Below are 5,946 nucleotides of genomic sequence, written 5' to 3'. Positions count from 1 at the left end.
AGTTGGGATGCAGGCTCGGCGCGAGCCCGGCGCGGCTCCCCCGCCCCCATCCCCGGGCACGGACACCATTTTAGGTCGCGACATCCCGCAGCCCGCAGTCCCCGGACTGCACTTCATTGCCTCTACGACTGTGGGGCGCCGGGACTTGGGGGTCCCTGGCCCTCCTTCCACATTTACCTGGCTAGGGACTGCTTGCAACAAGCTGAGAGTTTGGACCATCCGCCCCAGGTGCTGAAGGCGGTGTCGGGGCCTTCCTAGAAGACGCCCCAGGGGGGCAGCGCGGAGGGGGGGTGTAGTTGGGCCAAGTGGGGGAGGGGCGGGGGCATTTACCCGCCCCCCCAGGGGGCGGAGCCAAGGGCGGGTATTTACCCCAGGCACGCTTACTTGCTCCGCTCCCAGTGCAGGCTGAGACCCGACGGTTTCTACCTTGCTACAGCCGCCACCACTGCCGTCGCCGCCGCCCTCCCCGCGGCCACCGCTACTTCCTGCTTCTCTCCGGTTCGGCCTCCTCTCTCCCTCGGCTCCCTCCGCGCTCCTGGACAGTGCTGCCCGCTTTCATACTCGCCATTGGCTAGTCTCTCCGTCACTCATTCCTACGCCCTTCCCATCTCCGCGCTGGGTTGGTCTTAAGTACTGCCGTTCGGAACTAGCCCTGCACAGTCCTCCTATTCTCATTGGGCCAGAGGCCTAGGCCTTCTGAAGAACCCTCTTCCCATTGGCTGCTCCGGAATCCACCTGCCCTCTCTGAGCATCTCAAAAGCGATTGGGCGGCAGATCTGTCGCTCAAGAAGAAGCCAGCCAGATTCTCGGCTTTCGGACGCGAGGGGTGACTAGCCAGGTGCGTGTCCTCCTGAGCCTCACTCCTATTGGCCGCTCGAAGCTGGGAGCAGTGGTTCACTTATGCAAATTTAAGGAACTCTTCGCTTCTGGGTGGTGAGCTCTGAGAACCTCAGCGACTCCAGGTGGAACCTAGATGCTTGGACCTGTGTATGCCTCAAGCTAAGCCTCCATGTCCGCGAAGCTGTGCAGTTGTCCCTAAGTGAGACGCCACCCCAAGTATTACGTCATCCGGCTGACCAACGCCTCGCGTTCTTCCCTCTGAATCGTTTTAAAATCTGGGAAGGTTAGCTCCTCCGGCAGGGTAGCTCCTGCCTTTGCCTTAGACCTTGGACTGGGCTTGGGGTGGAGTGTGGAAAGAACCGGGATCTGGAGCGAGGACCGGCTTGCGGACCGGAAGTTGGGGAGGTGACGTGGCCTGGACCATTTCCAAAGGGATCTAGAGAACGCTTACCGATGCGCCTCCTAAGCCCGGGAAGGCAGGGACCCCACTTCCATTTAAGAGTTCTCTTACCCCCCTCCTCCAGCACGAATGAGAGGCTGGGATCCGCGTTAAGCTTTCCCGCGCTGCGTTGCCCCACCCCCTGGGGGCGTGGCGGGGCGGGGCTACCGTAAGATGACGCGCCGGCCAGCGCCGCCCCCTAGCCCGCACGCATTGGCAGGTCCATCTGCAGTTGCAGCGTGCCGCCTGGCGCTCGCCGTGGGCTCACCCGCTCCTCCGCAGCCCGCCGCCCCTGCCGCGGCTCGCCGGCCTGAGGGTTTACGTTTGTACTTTTTCTTTTGCCTTTTACAGGGATACGGTTGGAATCCACCGCCCAGAGCCCGCAAGAGCAGGCGCTCCACCACTGAACTGTGTCGTCTAAGGAGATCTGTCACGTGCCCTGGGTCCATGGACGCTTGACCGAATTCTCAGGGGCATACGGAGTTTACATGGCTGCACGGAGGGCCTAGCGGTAGAGTGCTTGCCTAGCATGCTTGAAGTCCTGGGTTCGATTCCTCAGTGCCACATAAACACAAAAAGCCAGAATGGTCCTGTGGCTCAAGGGGTAGAGTGCTAGCCTTGAGCAAAAGCTCAGGGACAGTGCCCAGGCCCAGGGTCAAAGCCCCAGGACTGGGGGGAAAAAAGTGCATGGAATTGTGTAACAGGGCTGCTAGATGGGGACATCATTTACCATATGACCATTTTGGGCAAGTTACTCGACTTCCCGGAGCCTATATTCTCATGGATAAAATGGAGATTATAATATCCACCTGGTGAGATTTTTTTTTTTTGTCGGTCGTGGGGCCTGAACTCTGGGCCTGGGCGCTGTCCCTCAGCTCTTCAGCTCAAGGCTAGCACTCTACTATATGAACTCTACCATATAGCACTGTGCTATATGCAAGGACCTATGATTAGAACATTGTATATATTAATCCATTTAATTCTTACCACAACCCCTACAGAGGCATTGTTAGTATATCCATCTTACTGAGAAGGAGACAGAGGCACAGGCAGGCAAGGTTAGGCCTAGTTAAAGGCAGTAAAGTAAGGTAAACACAATTTTTTTTTTCCAGTCCTGGGACTTGAATTCAGGGCCTGGACACTGTCCCTGAGCTTTTGCTCAAGGCTAGCACTCTACCACTTGAGCTACAGCACCACTTCTAGCCTTTTCCATTTATGTGGTACTGAGGAATTGAACCCAGGGTTTCATGCATGCTAGGCAAACACTCTACCACTAAGCTACGTTCCCAGCCCCAAACACTAAATTTTTTAAGGGTCCCTTGCTAAGAGGGTTTTAGACAGAAGTTTGATCTTTAATTAAATACATTATTCATTCATTTAATAAATATTTTAAGCTGGGCACTGGTGGTTCATGCCTGTAATCCTAGCTACTCAGGAAGCTGAGATCTGAGGATTGGGATTCAAACCAGCCCAGGTAGGAAAGTCCATGAGATTCTTATCTCCAGTTAACCACCAGAAAACTGGAAATGGCTCAAATAGCCATGGCTCCAAGTGGTAGAGTGCTAGCCTTAAGCAAAAGAGTTTAGGGACTGGGGCTGGGAATGTGGCTTAGTGGTAGAATGCTTGCCTAGCATGCATAAAGTCCTGGGTTCAATTACTCAGTACCACATACACAGAAAAAGCCAGAACTAGCACTGTGGCTCAAGAGGTAGAGTGCTAGCCTTGAGCAAAAAAAAAAAAAAGCTCAGGGACAGTGCCCAGGCCCTGAGTATAAGCTCCAGGACTGGCAAAAATAAATAAGTAAATAAATAAATAGCTCAGGGACAGCACCCAAGCCCTGAATTCAAGTCCCATGGCCGACAAAAAAGAAAGAAAGAAAAGAAAGAGGGGGCTGGGAAGGTAGCTCAGTAGTAGAGTGCTTGCCTTACATGCATGAGGCCCTGGGTTCAATTCCTCAGCACCACATAAGAAAAAAGCAGGAAGTGGCGCTGTGGCTCAAGTGGTAGAGCGCTAGCCTTGAGCTGAAGAGCTGAGGGACAGTGCCCAAGCCCAGAGTTCAGGCCCCATAACCGGACCCAAAAAAAAAGAAAGAAAGGGAGCCGGGCCCTGGTGGCTCACGCCTGTAATCCTAGCTACTCAGGAGACTGAGATCTGAGCATCAAGGTTCAAAGCCAGCCGGGGGAAGAAAGTCTGTGAAACTCTTATCTCCAATAAACCACCAGAAAACCAGAAGTGGCGCTGTAGCCCAAGTGGTAGAGTGCTAGCCTTGAGCTGAAGAGCTGAGGGACAGCGCCCAAGCCCAGAGTTCAAGCCCCATGACCAAAAAAAAGAAAAGAAAGAAGAAAAGAAAAGAAAGAAAGGGGTTGGGAAGGTGGCGCAGTGGTAGAGTCCTTGTCTTGCATGCATGAAGCCCTAGGTTTGATTCCTCAGAACCACATAAGCAGAAAAAGCTGGAAGTGGCACTGTGGCTCAAGTGGTAGAATGCTAGCCTTGAGCTGAAGAGCTGAGGGACAGGCCCAGGCTCAGCTCAGAGTTCAGGCCCCACAACTGGCCAAAAAAAAAAAAAAAAAAGAACGAAAGAAAAAAGAAAAGAAAATACTTCAATGCTACCAATATTTAACAATAGTTAAGCACTATTTCAGACATTGGAATGAACAAAACAGACAAGAATTTTTCTATAAACTTAAATGGTTCCAACAAGCAAAGTATATTATTTTAACAGCAGTATTTCAAAGCAGGAAGAAGACAGGAACTTTGGGAGGGTTGTAATGTAAGATAGGGTGGATGAATGAAGGCCTTTCTGATACGATAGTGATAAATAGACCCAAAGTGAGGGAGTGAGCCATGCTCACTGGGTCACAAACATTACAGAAAGGAAGGAGAGTTACAAAGGTTCCCAGCTGCAAGTAGGATCCAAAGAAATCAGCAGGTAGGACGGCTAAGTCAGGTCACAGGGTGATCGGGGGCTATTGGAAGGTATTTGGCATTTTCTCAGAGTGGGATAGGAAGCCATCAAAAAGACAGATGAACTCAGTACTCAGGAAGAATGTGGTTCAATGACAGCACTTGCTCAGCACATGCTGCATCCACAGCACTTGAGAAATACAGGGAGGCTGGGAAGGTGGTTCAGTGGTAGAGTGCTTGCCTAGCATGCATGAAGCCCTGGGTTCAATTCCTCAGTACCACATACACAGAAAAAGCCAGAAGTAGCCAGGCACCGGTAGCTCACGCCTGTGATCCTAGCTACTTAGGAGGCTGAGATCAGAGGATCGCGGTTCAAAGCCAGCCCAGGCAGGAAAGTCTGTAAACTCTTATCTCCAATAAACCACCAGAAAACCGGAAGTGGCACTGTAGCTCAAGTGGTAGAGCGCTAGCCTTGAGCTGAAGAGCTGAGGGACAGTGCCCAGGCCCTGAGTTCAAGCCCCAGAATTGGTGAAAGAAAAAAAAAAAAACCTGGAAAACAGAAATCACAATATCAGAAGCTTCTGGAAGGTGATAAAGACAGGGTACAAATATGTATAAGGAGAGTTATATGCCAGATGCTTCACTCAAGCAACGTTTGTTGTCTTGGTTGTTGTTGTTGTTTGGGGTTTTGAGGCAATCTCACTTGGTAGTCTAGAAAGGCCTCTCAAACTCATGACCCTCCCGCCTCTCTCACGAGATTTCTGGAGACATATCTCAAGTGTTAGAGTGCAGGATTTTAACACACACACACAGCCATTTTTAGAAATAGTATTAGGATGAAGCCAGACCTTGGTAGCACACACCTGTAATCCTAGTCCCTCAGGAAGCTAAGACCTGGAGGATTGATGTTTAAGGCCAAACAAGACAGAAAAGTCCACAAAACTTCCATCTCAAAAATAACCAGCAAAGCTGGGCACTTGGTGGCTCACGCCTGTAATCCTAGCTACTGAGGAGGCTGAGATCTGAGGATCACCTTTCAAAGCTAGCCTGGGCAGGAAAGTCCATGAAACTCATCTCCAATGAACCACCAGAAAACCAGAAGTCCTGCTGTGGTTCAAGTGGTAGAGTGCTTGCCTTGAGCTGAAGAGCTCAGGGACAGTGCCCAGGCTCAGAGTTCAAGCCCCATGACCGACCAAAAAAAACAAACAAAAAATAACCATCAAAAAGCAAGGCTGGAGGTGTGGCTCAAGGGTAGAACATCAGTCTAGCAAGCAAACCAAATGAAGTGTGAGGACGTTGGTTCAAATCCCAGTATCCCCCCCCCCCAAAAAAAAAAGCACTGGGATGACAAGTATGTCAACCCTGTCCTCATATAGTTTGTTTGTTTGTTTGTTTTGGGTCCGGTCGTGGGGCCTGAACTCTGGGCCTGGGCACTGTCCCTCAGCTCTTCAGCTCAAGGCTAGCACTCTACCATCTGAACCACAGCAACACTTCCAGCTTTTTCTTTTTGCTTATGTGGTGCTGAGGAATCGAACCCAGGGCCTCATGCATGCAAGGCAAGCAATCTACCACTGAGCCACCTTCCCAGCTCCTAGAGCACTAATCTTGTGCAAAAAAGCTCAGGGAAGCCGGGCGCTGGTGGCTCACGCCTGTAATCCTAGCTACTCAGGAGGCTGAGATCTGAGGATGGCGGTTCAAAGCCAGCCCGGGCAGGAGAGACCGTGAGACTCCTATCTCCAATAAACCATCAGAAAACCGGAAGT

At 51.4% G+C, this 5,946-nt stretch overlaps 1 protein-coding gene across 1 annotated transcript in view; it reads right to left on the bottom strand.

Moving 5' to 3' along the window:
• Znf687 (zinc finger protein 687) overlaps positions 1-479 on the bottom strand; it is a 17,696-nt gene extending 17,217 nt beyond the window's left edge. The window contains exon 1 of the mRNA XM_013015231.1: positions 385-479. The gene's annotated coding sequence lies outside the window, so the exon portion shown is untranslated. The remainder of the gene's footprint in view (positions 1-384) is intronic.
• Between the last annotated feature and the right edge of the window lie 5,467 nt (positions 480-5,946).

Source organism: Dipodomys ordii, unplaced genomic scaffold (assembly GCF_000151885.1).
Source record: "Dipodomys ordii isolate 6190 unplaced genomic scaffold, Dord_2.0 Scaffold26, whole genome shotgun sequence".
Taxonomy (NCBI): Eukaryota; Metazoa; Chordata; class Mammalia; order Rodentia; family Heteromyidae; genus Dipodomys; species Dipodomys ordii.
The sequence above is the reverse complement of the archived record's forward strand: the minus strand, read 5'-3'. Positions and strand labels throughout refer to the sequence as shown.